Source organism: Puma concolor, chromosome E3, assembly GCF_028749965.1.
Source record: "Puma concolor isolate L17-30 chromosome E3, mPumCon1.1.hap2, whole genome shotgun sequence".
NCBI lineage: Eukaryota > Metazoa > Chordata > Mammalia > Carnivora > Felidae > Puma > Puma concolor.
Genome location: NC_141682.1, coordinates 670,555 through 694,411, shown reverse-complemented (window position 1 = coordinate 694,411; position 23,857 = coordinate 670,555).

Here is a 23,857-nt window from a genome sequence, read left to right as displayed (position 1 = left end):
CAGCACTTTGCTCTTTCATGATCTGATAATTAAGTGGAATCTCCCTTAGTTGTTTTGTTTTTAATTTTTTTAATGTTTATTTATTTTTGAGAGAGAGAGAGAGACAGCGCAAGCAGAGAAGGGCAGAGAGAGAGGGAGACACAGAATCCCAAGCAGGCTCCAGGCTCTGAGCTGTCAGCACAGAGCCCCGTGTGGGGCTGGAACTCACAAGCTGTGAGATCATGACCTGAACTGAAGTCAGACGCTTAACTGACTGAGCCCCTCCCTTATTTCTAAGTTACATTCTCTTGTTGTATGACTGAGCATCTCGTTAAAAAGCCAGTTGCTTATTTGGATTCTTTTCCCATGTTTCAGTTAGGTCGCCGGACTTTATCTTATTGTTTTGTAGGAGCTCTTTACATATTTTGGAGATTAGTTCATGGTTTATTATAAAATTGTTAATATCTTTTCCCCAGTTGGTTTACTGTCTTTCGGCTTTACTTGTAGTATCTTAATATTTTCTTTATGTATATATCCTGCGTGTTTCTCGTTATGTTTATTCCTAGGCATTTGTTGTTTTGCTGCTACTACAATATGCTGTTTAATCTCTCTGCTTGGTAACTGAGGCCAGCACTCTTGACAATGCTAAATAGAGTCAAGCCAACCAACTAGGCAAATGACAAATGTTTAATGGGCACCCACCTATCGTTTAAAATATTCTCTGAGTGAAGAGGCTTTATTGGGTGTTGAGGAGACCCAGAGATGAAGATTTAGTCCTTGTGAATCATTCAGAATCTATTGAAAAAGACAGGACCCCAAAACGCCCATCGGACGGTGACCGGTGGGTGATGCCAGGCAAGTGGTCGGGACCGGCTCGTCACAGATGAACTGTGCTTGCTACTCAGGCACCTGAGGGGTCGGGCCACCCAGGGGGCAGCTGGGCAGCTGGCTGGACCGGGTGGGATTGCTGCCCGGGTGGAACCTGGGCCCGGGACGTGGACCGGCCATTTCCACATGACAAAGGAATACACACCGTGAACGTGAAAGCTCCCCAGTGCCTGAACAGCAAAGTGGCGAAGGATCCTTTGGGGGATGAAACCCAGAGTGAGAGGGACTGCGGCTAGAAGAACCCCATTCCGCGGGAGAGACCACTGTGGAGAGCCGTCCCAGAGAACACATGCACAGCACACACAGCGAGAGCCGTGCGAGCGTGTCCTGCCCTCCTTCATCCCAGCGGTGCACTGCGAGGGGGCCTACCGCCTGGCTCAGAGGGCGGGTTGGCAGATTAGTTAGGCCATCCATACCTCGGGATCCCAGGCAGCTTTCCGCGTGGCATTTTGGAGCACGTAGTGACCTCAGATGAGGTCGTAAAGACACGTATATGGCTACAGATGGCTGTATGCTTGAGTACGTATGTGGGGCAATGGCTGTGTGCGTGCATGATACAACGAGAAACAGGATGGCAGCAACCACTTTGGAGAGAGAATTACCCTCTTGCTCCCGCAAAAGGCCACCTGACAATAAAGCAGTACCTTTGTCCCCGCCCAAGCTGTGGACCCGCGTCAGGGACCCCTCGCTTGGATGCCCCGACACCCGCCGTGCTCCTGGCCGCCAGCACTGGTGGGTGGCGGGCCTGGGGGCCCAGCTGTCCCGCCAGCCACTCGGCGGGCTGTCGCTGCTCCGGGAACACTTGGCTGAGCAGCTGGGTCCCCCCCCGCCCCCCAGAACCCTGCGCACCTCTCAAAATGTCCGCTTGGGGGGACTCACAGAGGCCAGTTTGAGGCAAGGTTCTTGTTACTTTCTACGGAAAGCCGCCTGCTTTAAAAGTGTGTTTCTTTGGGGCACCTGGGGGGCTCAGTCGGTTGAGCATCCGACTTCGGCTCAGGTCACGATCTTGCGGTCCGTGAGTTTGAGCCCCGCGTCGGGCCCTGGGCTGACGGCTCAGAACCTGGAGCCTGCTTCCGATTCTGTGTCTCCCTCTCTCTCTGCCCCTCCCCTGTTCATGCTCTGTCTCTCTCTGTCTCAAAAATAAATAAATGTTAAAAAAAATTAAAAAAAAAAAGTGTGTTTCTTTAACGAGATCCAAAAGCGAGATTGAGGTGAACTCAGCCGAGTGGCCGGGGCCCCTTCCTGGCTCTGACACGTGGCAGCGGGGGGCCTGCCAGGCCTTCTGCTCTCTGTGCCCGACTGCATCACCTCCGAGCTGCTCCCCACCTCAGGGCCGTCTGAGGTCGGACCAGCCACCTTGTGCCGCCTGCTGGGAACGGTGCCTGGGGCAGCTGATATCCCTTCCGCCCTCCCCTGTGGGTGACCCTCCTCCGTGGCAGGGTCCACAGCTGGGCGCCGGGCACTGGGCTTGACCAGGCTCTGCCCTCCCTCCCACGTCTGCGCCCGGACAGTCCTCGTGTGGGCAGAGTCCTCTTTCCTTGGCCGTCGGAGCAGGGACGCCCGTACCCACGGAGACCCCAGAGCCCTGCAGCCCGTCGCTTCCCCCTTTTGGAGGTTCTCACGGGTCCACGTTCCCCGGGCCCCTCGTCTGTCACAGTCACGCGTTCATCCACCCGGGCGGTCAGCTCCAGCTCGCAGCACTGGGGCACCGCGCAGGGCATGTGGAGGTGAGCTGAGCCGGCGGGGGAAGCCTGCGGTCTTGCTGCCGTGTGCGAGGGCGCCCCACAACTCCGTGGCAGAAAGCAGCATGGTCCCTCCACGACCGCGGGCGGATTCTGTCCGCCGGGAATGGAGGGAGGGCCAGCTTGTCGGTAGGAGACCCACACCTCCCTAGGGTCCTGCAGGGAGAGCCACGGGGGAGCGGGGGCCGTGGTGTCGTCTTGGAGGAGTGCAGGCGGCCACACCGTGCGGCCGTGGAGGTCAGCCGCCAGGGCAGGGTGAGGGGCCGGGCGCACAGGCCGGCAGGGACGCGGGCCAGGCCAGCGCGAGGGCGACAAGGTCCGCCGAAAGCAGGTTCTGTGGATGATGAGATTCGGGGGACGTCACAAAGACTCACTCTGGCCACATCGCACGCGAGGGCCTCCCCTTTGCGGGAACCACACCTCTCCTCGTGGTCTTGGCCTGAGGTGGCCGTGTGCGTGGCATGTGCCCCACGAGATACACCCGCCAGGTCGACCGGGACGTGCGCAGTGAAACAACGCCCACACGTAACTCAAGCAAGACAAACATCTCGAGTAAGGCTCGCGGCACAGATAAGTGTGGGAGAGCTCCCGAGGCTCTGCGTGCTGGCCAATCAGGTAGGTTTGCCCCCGAGTTACCGTGTGTCGGGAGATGACCTCATAACATTACAGCTCGTTACTGATTAATCTCGTTTGATACGGGGAGGCTGTCTGGACTTTTCGTAAGGGCTACTTGAAATTGCAGACTGGCCAAAGCTTTCGGAATCTTCTTGCGTTTAGTTTAGTTTTTATTTTGAGAGAGACAGACAGAGCAAGCAGGGAGGGGCAGAGAGAGGGAGAGAGAGAATCCCAAGCGGGCTCTCAACTGTCAGCACAGAGCCCGACCCCAGGGCTCGAACGCACCAACCGTGATCTTAACCGACTGAGCCGCCCAGCCGTCCCTGAAGCTTCCAGAATCATGACGTGCATTTCAGGGTATTTGAAAAGCACAGGAGGACACGGGCCGGCGTGCCGGGCACTCCGGGCTTGGTGATTACCTCAAGCTGCTGTGTAAGGAAAACCCCAGGGCTCTCGTTAACTGATGGCATGGAATCAGCAGGTCTCGGGCTGCTGGTGGGGCCGGCCAATCTGTCCATAAACCTCCAGCCTGGAGCTTCCTCGCCGCCTCCCAGGGGTGGAGGTCTCAGTCTGTGTATTCTGGAGGGTTGGTGAGGAGGGAATACTTACAGAGAAAACGCTGAGGACCCCGAAGGCAGGGGAGCCACTGTGTCCCCGACCCGCTGTGTCCTTTACTGAGCAGTGTGACGACAGCCGGGCAGCCGCATCAGGTTCCCCACATGGGAACGGCTTGCTTCTGGGCAGGGGCCCCTTCCGGGGTCTTTGGGAGCTTGGCCCCAAGTGCCGGCTAGCTGGCGAGCAGAGCAGCGGGCCGGCTGGGCTGCTGCTCTGATGCCCGAAGCGTCCCAGAAAATAAGGGCAAAGACGGAACCCAGCTGCAGCTGCACACAAGGGGAGGGTGTCCATGAGGAACACAGGGGCCAGACCAGACTGCCTTAACTGAAACAGGGCTGACGGCAGAAGATACTGGGAGTCCCTGAGACACGGCAGGGTGGGTGCGTGTGTGTGTTTCTCAGAGGTGGTTTGATCCATGGCTCACTGATGCTGTGAATTTCTTTCCATCTCTGTGTGCCTTCTGCATAGTTGGCCTCGTTCCAAATCCAGCTCTCCCTCATGGGCACAAAATGGCTGCTCCAGTTCCAGACTTGACATCTGAGGAAAGAGAAGGTCTGTGCCAACCGTCTACATAGGGAACCACCCTGACTGGACCTTTAGCTTACGCGGCCACGCTTCCCTGCGGCCTGGGACCAGGAGAGGAGGGTGTGATGTATATGAGTGAGTCTAGGCCCTGTCTGAGAGAGGGGGTGTGGGCATCTCTAGGCCCCAAGCACGCGGGCTGTGGTTACTGGGATGGGGAGGGAGGAGGGATGTGGGCAGTCTTCGTGCTCAAGACGGTGGAGACAGGGCCAGAACTACGCATCCCAGGGCCGGACAGAACAGAGCCCGCGTGCTGCAGCAAGGCATTGGGTATTGTTTCCTATGAACGCGAAGGCGAGAGATGCCTTGCGGGCAGGACAGAGGGAGGTCTGTGCAGGCCAGTGTCCCCTGCCTCACCTGGCAGGGGTAGCATGTCCTGGCAGGAAGCTGGCCGTGAGGCCCCAGAGGGAGGACTTGCGGGGTGGGGGATGGGGAGTGGGGAGGGGATGGTAGGGGGTGGATGGGGGAGGGGGAAGCCGGCACCCCTACCCACCCTCCTGACACTCAGCTCTGGCCCTCGCTCCGCCCATTCTGCCCTCACAACCGGTCAGTCGGGTGGGCACTTCTGCACTCCCCCCTTGCGCACGTGGAGACCTCGGCACAGAGCGGCGGCTCTCAGGATCACATGGCCAGTCCGCAGTGGCAGGATTCGAACCCAGTCCCGTCAGCCTCTTTCCAGCGCAACTCTCAAGCGCAGGGCCAGCTGCTCCGGGAGAGGAGACATGCAAGGTTGCAAGGTGGGACAGCCTAGGTGTGGGTCACAGAGGGAGCATGGACGGAGAGCCCGGCCCCAGGGAGCTGCCCAGCTCGGGGCTCAGACCTGTGGCATTGGAGACAATAGAGCAAGGAGGTGGTCTGGCCAGGTGGGAGGAGCTGTGGGAGGCTCTGCAGGGGCTCGTCCAGCACACACCCCCCCCCCCACCCCGGGCTACCTCTGCCTCTCCGGTGAGCTCTTGTGCAGAAAACCGATTCGCGGCCCTAGAAATGAAGTTCATTTTGTTTGGCGAGTGTGATCGATCACTGCCCTGCAGGGAGACCTGCCTCCTGTCGTGTATAAACTCCCTTCAGCTCTCCCTCTTTCCTGTGTGATGTGGGGATTGCATTTGCCTGCCAGCCAGTTCCAACATGCTGCTGGTTTCCTCATTAATTAATGAGTGCCACACAGTCTCGGATACCTTTTGTGCCTGTATGTTAGTCGCGATCTTACCTTTCAGGAACAACCCCTGAACACCCCCTGGTCATCTGAGGTAGGCTCTGGGGCTCAGTGGGCAGGGCCTGGCGATCCTGGGGATCCTGGGGACCTGGGGAGGGCTCCAGGAAAGATGGAAATGCTAAGCTGGAGGAGGCTCGCACAGCCGCCCGCCTCGCCCTGCACCCCCCTCCGGAGAGCCCCCCATGGGGCTGGGATGTCGCAGCCCTGCCTCCCCCTGCAGCTGTCGGTGACCTGCTCATACAGGTGCTACTGCCTCCAAACTCCTGGCAAATCCACTCTTACTCACTCTTACTGCGGTGTTAGTGGCTGATGGACATTTTTGGGGCTTTCTGTGGGTACGCCTTTAAACCCAGAGGACACGAACAGTGTGCCCTTGACCTGGATCTGGGGGCGCAACCCCAAACAGCCCTCCCTAGATTCAGATTTTCTTCAACATTCCTGTTTTTTAAACCGGATTTAATGGAAAATTCTAATTCGGTGCCGGAGGACATGTGTTTATTTTCGTACAAAACACTAGTGGGACAGGTTAGAATCTGTGTGGGATTTCCAGACTCCATGGCTCCCTCAAAGGGGTGCCTGCAGGTACCAGTCTGAGAGACCTCCCTAGGGTCTCCCTCAAGGACGGCAGCTCAGGCAGGGGTCCCTCCTGGCCACTGCTGAGAGCAAGACCCTTTCTCAGCCTGCCTGGGAGTAGATCCAGAGACCCTAAAGTGGCGTTTGGGGGTGGACAGGGGAAAGGGGGTGAGGTCCAACGGGACCTGGACACCTGGGCTGACTCTGGCCTCCCAGCTCAGTCTCACCACGCATCCCAGTGGACAGTGGTCCTCCCGCCCACCCCCACCAGAGCAGAGTGAGGGGCAGTGGCAGGCAGGGCCGAAGGGCTCTGCGGGGCCAGGAAGCCCGTCTAGGCTGGGGGTCAAGAGAACTCACCGGGCCTCGGCCCAGGTCAGAGGCCCCCCGGGCCCAGTGTTTCTGCCCAGGCTGGAGCTGTCCAGGCTGTGGGAGGGGCCAGGATGCCTCAGCCCACCCCCCACTTGGTTTCTCCGGGCTGCACGCGTTCCAGCGAGACGTCTGGTGTTTCCCTGGCAGTGTCCCCCCGGAACCGGGATGGCGGTAATGAGTTCAGGAGAACCGGAGTCCAGGGCCTTAGAAAGGCCTGGCCGAGTCACCTCAATTGGCGGAGGCCTCCCGCCGCCCCACTCCCCAGCTCCGTCGCCCATGGCACACATTTCAGGATGCCGACCCCCGGGAAGACCCTGCAGCCCAAACCTGGGTCCCTTCGGTCCGGGGGGCGGGGCCGGGCAAGGGGCGGGGCTTGGGCCGAGGGGCGGGGCCCGATCACCACTCTGCGCGCTCTCCAGACGGGCTCCGGGCTCCGAGGACGGGTCCTTCCCTGGCGCTCTGCTGCCCCCTGGTGTCGCGGCGCGGGCGTGCACCTCTGGCCTCACCTGTGGGCGAGCAGGTGCTGTGCGTGTTCCTGGAAGGCCACCCTGACACAGTGACAGGGAGAGGGTGGGGATGGAGGGGAAGCTGCCCACCCCTCTGGACTCAGCTTTCGTGCCTCGAGGGTCCCGGACAAGTGCGTTGCTGCCTGCGGTGTGGGACCACCTGGGGAGCCGTGGTGCTTCGCCCGTGAGGACATTAGTTCCCACTGCATCCGCTCACTGTCCTGGGGCATGGGAAGAGCCCCCAACAAAGGTCTGGTGTGTACACGGAGCCTGTATTGTAATGGGGAAGGCAAGTGAACAAGGAAACCAATGCCCCAAATTGTAATGTAGCTAATCAACCATAACGCCGTAGAGCGTAACATCATCATGTCTCATGTGGGAAGTGCAGTTATGAGCAAAGCCAAGGGAGAGGCGGGTGATTGCTGCCCTGCTGGGTTCCACGGGGTGGCATTTCTACAGAGATGTGAGTGAGGACACGGAGTGGAGATCATCCCAGGCCAGGAGACAGTGGTGCAAAGGCCCTGGGGTGGGAGCAGCCAGAGCCCAGTGACTGTGGGAGAGGCAGGCAGCACGGAGGAGAAAGCGGGGTGAGGACGAGCAGATCCCAAGGCCTCGTGGGACTGTAGTACAGACGTGGACTTACTGTAGGTGTGTGAGAATCCTAGTGGGGACCCAGGGCACGGCAGGGAAAGCGTGGGCACGGTGTGATTCTCGAAGTCCCACTGTGGCTGGAGCAGGTGGGGAGCAGGGCCCAGGGGAGAAGGCTGAGGGAGGAGTTGCCGGGGGTGAAGGCTGACTCCCAGGTGTCAGGCCCAAATCACCCACAGGTGTGCTGGGAACAGGGCCAGGTGACGTTTTGTAAATGGCCCCACTTTTGAGCCTCGGGTGACATTGCGCGCATTATCTCTTCATTTAGCACAATAACCCAGGGTGTTCCGTGCCTTATCTGACTTGATTGGCACAGCCACCTTGTGAGTCAGGGTTATTGCCCCCGTCTCAGACACAAGGAAGCAAACGCTGAGGGAGTGACACTGTCCCAGTTTCCATGGCAGCGAGAGTGTGGTCAGGGCTCACCCAGGTTAGGTCGTGTGTGTGCGCACGGAGTGGAAAACTTGGGAGGTAATCCGTATGGCGTGGAATTCACTATTTTAACTTGTACGGTTCAGTGTACCAGTAGGCTCAGCAACATACCTAGTTCCGGAACATGCTCACCACTTCAAGAGGAAGCCCCTCACCCGTTAGCGGTCGCTCCCCAGTCTCTCCTCCTCCCTTCCCTGGGCTTCTCCAGATTCGCCTGGGTGTTTCCTATAGCACTTGGCCCCGGCGACTGGCTTCTGTCACTCAGCACGCCTCTGGGCACGTCTGTGCGGTCGCAGGGGCCAGCACTTCTGCACGTTTTATGGCTGCGTGATATTCCACTGTCTGGACAGGCCACATTGTGCGCGTCCACCCACCCATCTGTGGGCATTTGGGGCGTTTCCACCTTTTGGCTGCCGTGAGAGTGCGTCCACAGGCGTCTGCTCAGCCCCGAGACTCGCACGTACAAGTGGTCACAAGGCAAGTCTGTGCCTCCCTCCTGGAGCAGTGGCCGCACTGTTTTCCAAAGTCATGACAGGGAAACTACAGACCGGTATCCCTCACAGACGTAGAGTCCAAACAAAATTCTATAAAATGGGTACCAACGTGTGTAAGAAGAAAAATAGACCATGACCAAGGGCGCTTGTCCCAGGAACGCAGGGTGCTGTAACGTTTGCGAATCAATCAACGTAGCTGACCATGCTAGGAAGTCGAAAAGAACAGGCACGTGATCATCTCCGTAGGTGCAGAAAAAGAATTTGACAAATTCCAATACCCATTCCCAACACAAACTAAGGATACAAGTAACCTTCTTTGACTTGACAAAGGCCGTCTGTTTGTAAAACCCAGTGCTATCACACCGAGCAGTGAAGATTGAATGCTCTCCCTTTGAAGTCAGAACAAGGGACGGAAGCCAGGAGGGGTGGACGGCAGGAGGGTGGGGGGTAGGGAGGAGAAGGAAGAGGGAGGGAAGGAGGGGAGGAAGAAGACATCTTCAGCCTGAGAAAGGACCACTAATGGAAAGAAGAACTTAAGGACATAATTCAGGAAGGAGAAAACTGACCCGAAAAGGAAGGTCTGAGACGCAAGAATGAGCGGTCAGTGGAGAAAATGGCCAACATTTGGAAACTCTTTTCAAGCACTCACCGAGCAGGGCGATAAAAAGACAGGGGCCGTGCACAACCTGCACAACTGTACTCAGAAGCCTTGTGGAGTCTCATCAGTTACCACGTCCACCTCCACGCTGGAGGTGCCGACCACCCGGTAACGTCTGTTCTTCTAGTTGAGTCACAAACCCATCTGACAACCGGAGGTCTAAAATGTAACGCAGAGACACCGGACCGCCTGCGTCAGGGCCTCACTCTGGGCACATCAACGTTTGGAGCCTGATAATTCTTCGCAGTGGGAGCTGTCCTGTGTGCTGTAGGGTGTTCACCAGCATCCCTGCCTTTGCACAGTGCACACCGTGGGCACCGCCCCCCCAGTTGTGATCACCAGTGTTGCCTCCAGACTCTGCCATGCGTGTCCTGGGGAGGAGGGATCACTCCCTGGAGCACTACGGGGAACAGAGCAAGAAGGGGGACGGTGAGCAAACTGTGGCTGGCACCCACGTCCCTTTCGTGTTTTCCCCAGCCGCTGTGCCCCTCGCTCCCTCCGTCCTCAGGCTTGGGTTCTGCCCTTGGCAGCCTGGGTCTGGTCTGTGGTGACCCTGTTTTGTGGCCGCACTTTCATCCCCAGCCCTGCCGTGTTGAGGGGCCCCTCGTGAGCTCAGCTGGGGGCAGTGGCACCGGGAACGTGGTCAGGGAGACGTGACCACTGGTAGGCCCGCGAGCTGGACCGGGACACTCGGGGGCTCCTTGCCCATCCTGGGAATGTGGGTTCGCTCCCCTCCCCCGCTCCCAGGGCTGCCCCGAGGACGTGGCCTTGAGATGGGGATGTGGCGGTGAGAACACCGGCTTCGTGCAGGCGACCGAGTCCAGCGAGGGCCTCTTCAGTTTGGGCGGGCGGATGCGGGGCCGCTCGGAAGCCTGATTCCAGCCCCAGGGACTGCTGTCCCATCTCCAGGGGGAGCAGTCCCCCTTGGCGATGCCTTGGGAAGGGTTTATGCCAGAGAAATCCAGGGCGGAGCAGCTAAGCAGCCACTGGACGCATTTGTCTATCAGAGAAGTCCAGGTGGGTGCTGTGGGGCTGGCTGGGGGTCAGGGGACCCCCGTCCTGTAGCTCGCTCACCCTCCACAGATGGCTTCCGTCTGAGTTCTTCAGGAAGCCGGCAGGCGGTGGGACGGGGTCGGGGGAGGAAGCCTATTCCTCCCGCTTGAGGATCCGACCCGGAGGGGGTGCATGCAGCTTGTGTCCCGGCCTTTGAGCCAGAGCCTGGTCACAGGGTCCCACACCATGCAAGTGGTGATCAGGGGCCCAAGTGACATCCCCACTGCGGCCTGAGAGGAGCACCTGGGGCTTGAAGGCCAGGCCTGCCCGCTGCAGCTCCAAGGCCTACGTGCACTGGCCCTGGGTCACGCCGGGCAGAGATACAACCCCTGCGTGAATAGGGATGTGCTCTTCCCCGCCCGCCCTCTGCCCTTGGACTCCTGTCCTCTGGGTGCTCAGCGCCACAGGCCGGCCACTGGTCAGACTGCAGGGTCCACGTCATGCCGACCACGGCCAGCTCTCCAGCACCTTCCCCCAGCTGGAACCATGCTTGAGTGCCGGGGGGGGGGACGGTGCCGCCATAGCGTGTGGCCGGCTGCTTCTGGAACTGCTGACCCCCAGGGGCTGTCGGCTGAAGCTCCAGTCTTCGCCCGCGGGAGCAGGAGCAGAGAAAGGCGTCTGTGCAGATGCTCCTGAGCTGTGCCCCCTCCGCCCGGGCTTGGCAGGCGGCCAGTCCCTCTTCTCTCGGCCGCCTCGTTCCTTCCATTTGGGAGTGTTTTCCGGGGTGTGGCCGGCCAGGCGACCCTGTGCCCTGTGCGTGGGCCTCTCCCGCTCACGGGTTCTGTCCGCCTCTGAGATCGCCCGGGTTTTCTCGACACTGTTTCCATGTGAGTTTTAGAATGGGCCCTCAATTTACAAAACAACAAGAAGGAGCTACCTGCTGAGATTTTTATTGGATTGCACCGAACCTACAGGTTAGTTTTCAGGGAATCGGCAGTTTCCGGCCCTGGCTCTTCCAGCCCTGAGCTTGCGGCACGCTCTCCCTTTACCGCCCAGCTCCTCCCGGTAACGTCCGTGCTCCCCGTGCTCCTGTGTGTAGGAAGCAGTCGTGAGGGGCGTTCCTGCCACGCTGTGCAAACACAGCCGACCAAACACACCAGTCTGTAGTCTTTTGCTTTTCCGCATAAGAAGCCACGTCGCCCGCAATGTGACTGTCCCTTCCTTTCCTGTTTCTGTGCCTGTGAGTTCCTCCTGCGGCTCGCGCTCCGGTAACAGCGTGCACACCCTGAGCAGGGCCGCCTCCCTTCCCGTGCCGGGGCATCTGCGTTTTGTATTTACTGTCTTCCTGCCAGTTCGGGTCCTCTGGATCCTTGAGTTTGCATCTCTGCACCTCATCCGACGTTGAACGTGACAACCTCGTGTCTCGACCCAGCGAGTGGGCTGGCCGACGTTGCCGTTGGGACCTGTTTGGAGCTGCAGACGGGGCTCGGGTCTGCCGTCCGGAGGCGCCCCTCTGTATCTCTGCGCGTCTGCCTCGTACGACGTCAGTCAAGTCGCATCAGCGGACGTCCTGCTGGCTCGTGTTGTCCTGGCCCGGATCCCTGCTGCTTTGCTTCTGACCCTTCTGTGACCTTGTGGTTAGACTGGTCTTGTGAGTGTCGCTGAGTTTTCAGTCCCTTTACCTTAGATCTGACGTACGTCAACTCTCTTACTGTCCACTTTCCCTTTCGCCTCTCTGGGTTTTGTTCCCTTTTTTTTCTTGATTTCTTTGGAACGAATCAACTGTTTTCTTAGCTCTTGCCTTCTGTGAAAACACTCCTTGTTACGGCTACTGTGGCAATACAGATATATTGTTGACCTGCTCTTGTCTGTTGCCCTCCCCCGTCTGGCTGCAGCCTCAGAGCCTTTGACTCCCATCCCCTCAGAGCTGTCCCTTTGTCATGATTACCAGGTGACGCAGCTCCACGGGACAGCGTGAGTGCTGGATGCCCGCTCGCACTCGCCCCTGGTCGGCCACACCGGTGTCCCCGCTGCCCCGTCCCTGGTCACCTGCGTCGGTGTCCCTCCTGCTCCATCCAGCCCTATTGCCCTCCCGCCGGCATGGACTTTTGTGCTAGCAGCCCTCCAGTCGAGTTGCCTTCCCCCCTCAAGGCCAGACTTACGTAAAGTCCGGGTTCTTCTGTAAAAATTAAACCTGACATCCTTCGGGAAGAATGCATAAAGATGACGACTCTGGGGCCAGGATGCCTGTGTCCAAACGCTGGCCTCACAACCCGCAGACTGTGTGACCTTGGGCATGGGCTCCACCTCCTGTGCCTTGGATTTCTCATCTGTAAAGTGGGGTGATGTGGCACCAACCGGGTAGGGCTGTTGGGACCGTTCAATGAGTGAACATAGGCCCAGCGCCTGGAACAGTATGTCAGAAGCTCTGTGCAGGGAAAGCCACCATTACCATGATCATTATTTTGGGTGACACCCCGTGAGCTGAGTCAGAAAATAAAGCCATGGTTACGGGCCCACGTGGTGAGGAAAGGCAGCGTTCGAGGTCCGTCCTTCTGCATTGCCGGGGTGCTGTGGGCAGGCACACTCTTTCCCAAGGGGAATGAGGGGCTGTTGGAACCCCTTCTGGGAGGTGCTTTGATCCAGACAGGAAGGAAAGAGGTTTGAGAGTCAGAAACCCTGGGGCAGGTGGTGAGAGTCCTCAGGCGGCCTAGCCTGGACAGAAGGGCAGCGGGGAGTCTTCCTGAAGGAGGCAGCCTGGGCACTGAGTCTCAGAGCACAATGTCTGGTAGCCAGGCTGCAAAGGCAGGTGCCTGAACAAGGGACTAATGTTTGGCTCCTTAGCAGACAGCAGAAAGCCGGGAGCCAGGCTCAGCTCGGGAACCCGGAGGACGCCTCAGTGCGGGGTCGGGGAGCAGGGCACGGCCAGGGTCTCTTGAGGCTGAGACAGGGAAGGGGCCACTTTGATCTATTTATTTATATTGAGAGAGAGACAGCCCGATCAGGGGAGCAGCAGAGACAGAGGGAGAGAGAGAGTCCCAAGCAGGATCCATGAGGTCAGCACAGAGCCCGACGTGGGCCTCCTGCATGGACCATGAGATCGCAACCTGAGCTGAAATCAAGAGTCAGACGCTTAACCGACTGAGCCACTCGGGTGCCCCAGGGCTGTGATTTTTAGAAGTGTTTTTAACGCTTGTGTTCAATAACACATTTGACACACACACAGACTGTGTGCATCGTCTCATGGGAGGATAATGTTATGTAAAAAGTGTATCTGAAGCCTGTCACACCTGTGAGGCTGGAGCCCCACCTCCCTCATAAGCCGCTAGGCCCTGGGCCGGATCCTGTCGGTCGGGGGCCCCAGGGGAGAGGAGGAGACCCAGTGCCTGGGAAGGTCTTGGCCGAGGAGAGACCGGCCGGTGGAGCTGAGCTTTATGTCCAGAGACGACCTCCCCGGCCCCTCAGGGATGATCTCAGGATGTGTGCTGTCTGTGGGGCATTTGGAAAGTTCTTGTGGTCCGGCCTGTGTTTGTGACGCATCCTGGGTTCAGGTCAGTCCCACGGATGCAGGACCCACACCGGCCACAGTCACTGTGTCCTGGGAGGCTACAAAGGCTGGGTCTGGGGTGAGGGTCCATCAATCTCTAGGTGATTATGGACGTGATTTCTTCCCGGTTCCCTGTGCTCCAGTGACCGGCACGGCCCCGCCCTAAATTACATCTCAATCAGTGTAAAAAGGCGTTTGACATTTCCCTTGATTTATGTACTAACCTTTACATTCAGCGGGGCGGCGTGCTGATTGCTTTCCTCGGCCGCATGGTGCTGGCTTCTCGGGTGAGCTCACCGTGGAGACCCCTGCGAGACCCCAGCTGCCGCCTGCCCTGGGAGGAGACACTCCTGCGCGATCTGGGCGCAGGAGCCACTGAACACACGTCTTGGCACAGAAAGACTGGGAGAAGCCGCCGGGTTTGCGCTGATGTGAGCCGGTCGTGAGGGCGGCGACAGACCCGTCTGGGAGTGAGGGAGCGTGAGGTCCTGGAGGCCCCTGCGCGTGCTTGTTCCGCCCTCCCCAGCCGCCTGTCACTTGGAGGGTGAGACACGCCCCGCCAGACACATCCAGAGAACCCACGCTTTGCACACTCACCAGCAAAACCTGCACTTTGCACGGTTGCACGTGGATGCACAAGAGTGCACACTCAGAGGAGCACACGGTCGCAGGTACACGCTCATCCTCAGGCACAAACCGGCCCTCGGCAACACCCGTGTTCACATTCACACCGAGAACGCCACGCTGGTGAACAGATGGTGGGAGAAGCCCCTTCTGCTCCTGGTCCAGAGCGCCTGGACGGACAGGGCTGGGCATCACGCCTGCCGGGAGGGGCCGGGCCGGGGTCAGCAGCTGGTCCTCGACACGCGGCCCGAGCCAGACTCTGTGCAGCAAATGTGTCGGCAGTGACCCCGGGGAGCCCGGCAGGGGATGGGGCGGATGGGCAGCGGTGTAAGTGCAAAAGTTCAAGCGTAGGGAGGGCCGGTGTTGCCTCAGCTCAGACGTGTGGCTGGAGGGGCGGGAGCCCCAGCTGAGTCTGCCCTGCCTCCTCTGTTGGATGGGAGGCTGTGTCTGCGTGGGAGACACGGTGCCCAGGGCTCGCCCGCTGCCGTGCCCGCCCTGGCTGTGCCGGCTCTGAGCCTTTCTTATGGCTGGGGTGGCCATCCCTCCAGCCCCCCCGCCCCCGCCCTTCTCCTCGCAGCTGGCCGCCCGGGTCAGTGCGGTCCTGGCCTCGGCAGCAGGGTCGTGTCCCAGGGGGCCACCCTCTCTCTGGCACATAGGGTGCGGCAGAGTCGTCTCCACCCCTCCCCCGATGTGTGAGTCTACAGACCAAGCCCCCAGTGCAGGGCGGGGGCAGGCGGGCAGCACGAGGGTCTTAACTACCTGAATGCCCTCTTGCAACTGCCCCAGCTGCAGGGAGACCAGGACTGTGGTTCCCACACTCTGTCACGCATCAGAAAGTTTGTGAGAATGCAGATTCCAGGGCCCTCCTCAGCCGTACTGATTCAGAACTTGTAGGAGAATCTGCATTTCTTTCCCAGGGGGTTCAGACTCAGTGGCCTGTGGGCCAGGCTTCCACCCTGTGCTTGAGCATGAAGGCCTTTAAACTGCTATGTCTGTCCCACTGGTCATGATTCTTGCATTAGGGATATATTTCTTGGGCTAAAGCATTTATCCCCCGTTGAGGAGCAAATATGGAAACACTTGTATAAACAAGGCTCCTTCAGTCGGGAGTGTTACAATCGCAAATCAAACTACCTTGAGCCCCGTAGAGTGTTACTGGCATAGATAACTGCAAGGTAATGGCTGCAGGTGTGGCTGGATCTAGGTGTTCTCCCGCTGTCAAGAATCAGTCTCCCCATCTTTTCGCTCTGCTTATTCTCCAGTGGGATTTTCTTAGGCAAGGGCGAGATGGCCGTATGTAGCCACATATAGTTCGAGTCGTGTTCTACCTGCCTTCTTGCCCACTGTTTCAGCAAAGGCCCTGGGACTGGGGTTTCTTCAGTTGTGTGGGGGTCTTGTGACCCTCCCTACACCGATCTCTGTGGCCAAGGGGAAGAAGTAATCTGACTGAGGAAGTCTGGATCCATTCAAGGATGAAGGGTGTGCCAGGTGGCCATAGGTGGGAGGGTCTGTCCCCAAGGGAGCAGGGTGGGGACAGCCAGCCACAGGGACTGATTGCAGTGATGATCCTCTGGGCGGAACAGACCTTCTTCCGTCGGAGGTGCGGGCTTCTCCGAGCAGATGCTGGTTGCCCCAGTTCTGGCCTCAACATGGCACCCTCTCCACCAGCAACACCCTGCTCTGGGAGGGTCCCGGGCCCCTTGGTCTGCTCCTCCTGCCGAAGCCCCCAGGTGCCAGGGGAGAGCTCCAGAGGCAAGAATGGCACCCAGAGAGGCAGATCCAGAAAGAGCCAACGTAGGACGCATAGGCTCCAGTCCAGGATGGACCAGAAGTGCTGCTGAGGGACACAGGCGTCTGCAGCCACCCCTTGTCCCACGGTCTGTGACGTGAGGCCCTCGAAGGGCCATTGGTGGGGGACAAAGAACCACACAGACCCACCTCTTTTCTCAGCCTCTCATCTGTAGAATGGGGATCAAATCCGCCCGCCCGGCCTCTTTTGCTTCAAGTGCTGTGGGCAGTGCCTGGGAGGGCCCCTCGTCTCTAGGACTGGACTATGGGGTCCCGAGTGCTGGCCCTAATGGGGGCGGGCCAGAAGTAGAGCACAGGTGTCCCCAGCAGCCCCGCCGGGACTGGCTCACAGACAGGGTGGACCACAGTGGACGTTCCGCGCGCGGGGCACTGGGCTTCTGGGGCTGGGCCTGGCCCCGGTCTCCCAGCCTGGCCCAGACCACCCCCTCCGCCAGCCCGTCGTGCCCGGGTGCTGGGGTCTACCGGTCTGCCCCTCTAGGCTGACGGGAGGACACAGCAGCCCGTTTCCCGGACAGCATCCGGCCAAGTCAGTTAATCTGAACAGAAAACAGCGGGGAAAAATTGTTCCTAGCTTTTCAGCAACTGCACACACATGTGCCTGGCTTGTCTTCGTGTCTGGAGCGTCCTGCCCTGTGGGCCCAAGGCCCTGCAAGAGGCAAGGACGTGCATGCACTGAGCACCTACCGAGGGCAAGGTTGCCAGGAAGTCGGATGCCTCCAGGAGGAGGGGGGGCGGGGGGCAGCACAGCTCCTGGCCCTGCCTCTGTGGGGGGTGGAGGCCAGGGACCCACCCGGAGCCATGCGGCCCTGGCACATCCCTCTGAGGCTCTGCTCCCTCCCCTGTGTCGCGGGGGCAGATGAGGTGCCCCTGTAAGTGCTGCTTGCCCTCTGACTTGAGTAGGTGCCCTGATAGCTTTGTTCCGCCTGCGGGCGCCGGGGGCCTGGACAGAGGAGGGAGGCTTGTGTTGCACCATGGCTTAAACGCCAGACGGGGTTTTGCGAGCCCGTGAGGGTGGAAGAGGCCTTTTGGGAGAGGCCGCTCCGGGTGGCAGGGCCCGCGGGTGCCACGGCAGCAGGGAGGTCAGCCCACCACCCGGTGAGATGCCTGTTTTCTCTCTGAGCCCGTGCATTTCCCATGGCGGGTGCTGCGTGCATGTGTGCAAACACGTGCGTGTGTGCCTGTGCACCGGACCTCCCTGCGAACACAACTCCCCGGCCTGGGCAGTCTGGCTCTCCTTGTCGTCCTGCGCCTGTCTGGCCAGCAGAGACAAAGCGGCTTCTCGTGGGCGCCCCGGAGTCCCCACTGCGTGCAGGTGCCCAGAGCCCGGACCTGTGTCTTCGAGGGAGGCAGCTGCACTGCCACCCAGAGCACCAGGCTGGCCTCCCGTGTTTCCTTTCTGTGTGTGTGGAGAGGGGCCCCAGCTGTGCCGCCGCCGGGCCCACTGGCCCCCAATGTGCCGCCCCTTTGCCCCGACTTCTTGCTGGGTGGCAGAACTCCCTGCTCTCTGTCCTCCAGGGTTCCTGCCACCGTGGCCCGTAAGAGGGGGGTCTAGACCAGGACCCCCAGGGGCCCTGGCTCTAGGTCCATCCGTGTTTGCCGAGTGCCGCACGAGGCTCCAGGCACGGGGCTGGCAGCTGGCCACAGGCACGCCCCGAGGGACTGAGCCGGGTGTGAAATGAGGACGGCTGGGAACGGCCGTCACACCCTCGCCGTCTGGGATCAGCTCCCGTGAACCAGCGTATGAGGGCGCTGCTCTAACGCTCATGTCCTTGCTCCAAACCCAGGAACAAAAACCGCGGTGTCTCTCAAACCCAGAGGCTCAGCGGCTTTGGAGGGTGAGGATAGACGGTTGTGTGAGTCCTGGGCTCGTGGGAACGGGAACGAGGCGGAGTGCTCGCGGGTCCCCCGGGGACCAGGTGGGCGCAGTGAGCTTGGGGATGTCCCGCGGTTGCTAGGAGCGCCTGGCAGGGCACACGGGGAAGTGCGCGAGACGGGGGAGTGCGGCGGCCAGCGGTCGGTGTGGCAGCTTCCCCACGGGGCTCGCACCGACAGCTAAATCAGCTCGGATGTTCCCACTCAATTTCCTTTTCTTCGGAAACCACGTGGCTGTGTGACTGTACTTCATTATAAATCTAATTCTGCTGTCTCGGTTGAGCGAGCTCACATCTCGTGTGGACCCCGTCTCAAGTGGCCTAAAGCTGGGGAAACGCAGCCAGGCAAGAGCGCGCGGGGCCGTTAATTCTCAGTCGGCCGGACGCGGCCTGACGGGCTCGCCTTCCCTTCCGGGAGCTTCTCTAGAGCAGCGGGCGCTCGGGCGAGGCCCACCAGCAAAGAGGCACTTGCGTGTTTAGAGGGATGGAAACTGTGATGTTGCAGATGTTCGCGGGTTGTTAACTTGGCTGGATACAAAATCAAGTCACACGTGATAGACCGCGTGCGCCGTCCCCTCCCCCAGGTTCCTCTTGGAGTGTTTATGGCCCAGGCTCATCCCCGTGGGGAGGGAGAGGCGGCTCTCATGTCCCCCGCTTGGAAGGCAGGGGCCTGGGAAGATGGGCTGCACAGGTCCATGCTGCCTCACATTCCCACAATTGAGGTCTCTGGGGTCAAATGGTGGCCGCAGCTGGCAGACGGTGGGGCCCCAGTCTGATTACATTTCACCTCTAGCCCGGAAGGTGTTATTACACCCTCGGCCTGGCATCCCAGGCACCTGGATGGGTTAAGGTGGACTGAGGACCTGCCTGTGCCCCAACAAGCTCTGTGAGGCGTCTCTGAGCCCCAGTTTCCTCCCCTGTGAAATGGAGCTTGGGTCTGCCCCCTCCCTGCCCTCAGCCACCTGCCTAGGGCACAGAGCAGGGGGCACCCGGGGAAGAGGCAGGTAGGGGCAGGCTCCCAGGGACTGTGGGGACCCCGGGCGCCTGGCCCTGTACTCTCCCACTTCCCAGAGTGACCCCAGCTGTCACACTCCTGCCAGTGACCCTGGGGCCCTCCAGACAAGCTGCCGACAGGTGTGGTCGGACCCCAGAAGCTCACACCCCACGGCACCCTCTCTCTGCCTCACCCATGAGATGGAGGGAGTCACCTGACCCACTTCATATGGCTCGGGGATCCTCAGAACAGTGCCCAGCATGTGGGGAGCCCCCAGCAAAGACCAGCACCTGCTGGTACTGTCATCTGGGCTGGACCCCGACTGCCAGGCCCGGGTCTGCGGGGTGAGCACAGCTGACCTGTGAATGATGAGATGCCCTTCCGCCCGCCCCCCGGCGACTTCCAGGCCTTCGTCATCTGTGGGGGTGGGTGGGGCTGCCCGCTTGGCCCGAAGGCAGAGTGCCCCCGCCCTCCCCACCAGGGTCCTGCACCAGGGGGGCCCTTTCCTGTCCTCACACATACTCTGGGCAGACGTCCTCTGAGAGTGGGTTGTTGTGGGGTCTCGGCCTGGTCACTGACGCTTGAGGATTTTCCTCCCCAGCCCTGCCTTCAACCTCATTTTGTCAGATGAGCACCCCTCTCCGGGGGAGCTGCCCCCTCGCCCCCTCGGACACCTGTGTGGTGAGTCCATGGCCTTGATGTAAAGTCTCACTTCTGGTGGGAGGCCCCTTGCAGTCACCCTCTGGTGCCTGGGGGAGTGGCTGCACCAGGAATGAAAGCCAAGGGCCTCCCTCCCCCACTCCCCTGCGAGGCCAGGCCCCCTCAGGCCCTCCCATGGCCCTCCCCACACCTCCCCTGTGAGGCCAGGCCCCCTCAAGCCCTCCCATGGCCCTCCCCACTTGCGGCCTCCTTGGGCAGCTTAGATCTGCTCCAAATATGCTCCTGTGGCCAGGAGAGAGGTTTCAGCAGAGCCGGGTCAGAACCCCGGATGGGAAACATGGAAGGACCCTCCACAGAGGGGCCATGTGTCGGGGATTTGGGGTGGGGGGCACAGAGGGACCAGGAGGGGACCCTTGCCCCAGGCAGGCCACTACCTGACCTCAGCCTACAATGCTTCTTTTCAGTTACATACTTTTGGTAAGAAATAGGCCGTTAGGGGCCCCCCCGGGGGACTCAGTGGGTTGGGCGTCCGATTTTGGCTCAGGTCATGATCTCGCAGTTGACGAGTTCGATCCCCACGTCGGGCTCTGTGCTCAGTGCTCAGAGCCTGGAGCCTGCTTCCGATTCTGTGACTCCCTCTCTCTCTGCCCCTCCCCTGCGTGTGCTCTCTCTCTCAAAAATAAGTAAAAAACATTTAAAAAAAAAGATTAAAAAATTTAGAAGTAGGCCTGTTTGGTCCCAGAGTCCTTGGCCTCCAGGTAATCTCACTGTCGTTGGGTCTGCACCCACACAGCCCAGCGTCTATCCCGGGGGTTGGAACCAGAGGAATTTCTGAGGGAGCCCAGACCCTGGGGTGGCAGGACAGGACGGGAGGTACCTGTGTCCTTGCACCCAGCTCAGTGCGGAGGGCCTCAGCCCACAGTGCAGGGATGAGGCAGAGAGGGCAGTGCTGCCCAAGCCCCAGAATGGGAGGCCAGAGTAGACTCTGTGGAAGCCGTACCCATGGGAGAAGGACAGCCCTCCGGGGCCACCCTGCCCCTCTGAAGGCAGACCCCATCCCTGCCTGCCTGTGGCAGTGCCCAGGGCAGATCTGGGGTACCAGGGAAGGAGCGGGAGCCTTGGGGGCTGCTTCAAGGAAGGGAGGTGCCCAGAGGACTTGCCCGGCCTGGGGATCCGGCTTCCATGAGGCCCCTCAGAGCCCAGTGAGCCAGTCCCTTCCCTGACTCCCTCCCTGGGTCTGGGCTGAGCAGATGGGGGGCGGAGAGGGGGGAACGTGAGACGGAAGACAGACTTAGCAGTTGGGGTTCTGGGCGTGGCCTGGGCGTGGCCCTACTCCATCTCAGCTGTGTCTCTGGGGGTTCTGGGGTGGCCCGTGCCACAGATACAGACCCCAGGGCTCCGGTGGGCAGGTGCCCTGTCTGAGCACACACACCTCGAGGCTCCCAGCCTGGTGCTGCTTCCGGCCCCCGCCCGGGGGGGGGGGGGGACGAGGACCACGGGTCCGAAGGCCTCCAAGGTCACTCTGGGACAGCCAACCGAGGCTCAGAAGATGCCAAGGAGGCCGGTGCTGACAGGAACTCCAGAGGACCCCTCCCCCCTCTGTACGCCATTCTCACCAGCATCACCCACCGAGCCCGGACCTGCATCTTGGTTTCACCAGCACAAGATGGGACAGGTCGGGGACAGAGGTTTGAGAACGAGAGCAGGAGACACGCGGTGCGTGTGCTCCAGTAAGAGCCAGTGTGGAGGCCACATGAGCCAAGGCGAAGCGCCCGAACACGGGAAGGGGCTGCCCCGTAGGAGCTCCCGGTACCAGAAAGAGCAGTGGCAGACAGGCGAACGCAGGAGATGCGTTTCAGAGTCTCGAGAAACGGATGTTCCGCCTGGACTTGGGGGCTGGGGTCTTCTCATTCATTTCTCCCTGCCTGTGTCCTCTCCAGCCGCACTGGCCTTCTGCACGCCCCCAGCCCCACGTCCTTCCCACCTCGGGGGCTTGGCTCACCACCTCCCGCCAGGAATGCCCTTCCCCCCTGGCACACGTGCGCCTGCCCAGCCCGGAGGTGGCTTCCTGTGGGGCCCTGCCTGGCCACACTCTCTGAGCCAGCTGTGGAACCCTGAGTGCTCTCTCTCAGCACCCCGCGAGCAGGCTTGCTTCCCAGCCCCGTGGAGGCGTGGGGCTCCCCGTACACGCTGCAGGGACACAGCTTGCTCACAGTTGCACCCCGGCACCTAGAACAGGGCTCCTGGACGTTTGTTGAATGAATGAATGAACAAATAGCCCCAGAACTGCTCATTAAAGGAAGGAAGGAATTTGAGGAGAGATGAGGCCTTTTCCCTGCTTCCCTGGGGGCAGATCAAGAGCCAACGGATGGCTTGGTGTGGAGGCCGCTGTCAGCCACGGGAGGCCTCCCTGGACCCCGAGGGCGGACATGGGGCGAGGGAGGGCGCTGGGCACCCAAGTCCTGCCCCTGCTCCGGTCCCAGGGCTCTCTCTCTGTCCCCCCGAATGTGGGTGTGGTCTCCGTCGGTCTCCAGCCACCGTGAGGAGGGACAGCCCCCCACAGGGGCTGGGTGAGGAGCAGCTCAGCCTGGATGCCGCCCAGCCGGGAACTTCGCTCGGCGCGATGGTGCTTTGCACACACCTCCCCTGAACTCCCGCACGGCAGCGCCTCCCAGCTTTGTTAATGGAAACCTGGTGATCCGTAACCGTGTGGCAGACATCTGCTCGGGGGTGATGTGGGGGTAATGTACGTATCGGTGATCAATCAGCGGATTTGCAAGAGAGGCATAAAGTCTTTAATTACAACGGCGCTGGGCGAGTCTGCGTGGTGGCAGTGGCATTTGAATAGGCCAGAGCCAGCCCTCACCCCTGCGATGTTGTCTGGTATTAAATGCCACTCACTCTGAGGGCTGGGAGACTTTGGGAAGTCGTGGGGTATCACACGCTGGCAAATTGAAAATGTCCCTTCGCGTTCGAGAACATGATTGATACCCTTTGCGAAACAAACGTTAACACCTCCTGGCGCCCAGACCTCGCCTGCCCGGAGCCACCCTTTTCGCCACCCGGTGGCCGGTGAGCGTCTGCCCCAGACCGCGTGCACAGGGAGGACACGCTAACCGCCTGTCTGGCCCCCCAGGCGCACCCCCCACCCCCCACCAAGGCTGGACCTTCTTCCAAAATTACCCTGTTTAGGACACAGGAATCTCCTGTTCGCCGTCAGGCTGTGCTCACCGGCACAAAACACAGGAAGAACACGGCTAGAACCGGAAAGATAAAACGCACATCGTCTTCGCTTCATCGGTAGCAGAAAAATACACCTTCGGACGCCGTGTGCCCCCCACTTATGTGTGACGGCACCAGCCGGGTCGCGCCACCGCCCAGGCCGTGTCGACTACCGTTAAAACAGCGCTCTCCGCACAACCGGCAAAGGGCCGTCAATAGCAGGCGTGCACACGGACGACACACACACGCACACACATGCACAGGGCCCCGCCGAGCCGCACGAGCCTTAGTGTGGAGGAAGCGTTAGCAGCCCAGCCCCAGAGCCACAGGCCGGGCCTGCCTGCTCGCCGGGCCCCATCTGTAGCACAGGGAGGGGGAATCACGCGACCGTCAACCAGGGCCGGTGTGCCCGCTCCGGAGACAGCCCCAGACGGGGGGCCCAGCACTGTGCCCGGCGGGCAGCAGGACCCACTGGTGTCGGGTGCCTCCCCAGGCAAGAGATCCGGCAGCAGGCGTGTTCGGAGAGGTGTCCTTGTTCCTCCTTTCCAGAGGGCTCCTTGAGGCAGGGCTCCCCTCCTCCCACGAGGCTGGCAGGCTGCCCCCTTGGCAAGGCCTGGCCAAACGGAGCGAGCGTCGGTGGGCAGGCGGTGGGCGCATCACCACCAGGGGTCATCTCCGGACTCAGGGACCAGGCGTTTCCCAACATTTGCAAGCAACGGCCTTCTCCCCTCTTCTCAAAACAATGACGGCGACCCAAGGAGTCTGTACAGGGTGGACAAGTGATACTGTGGCGGTTTAACGACGTGTCTGAATCGGAAGCAAG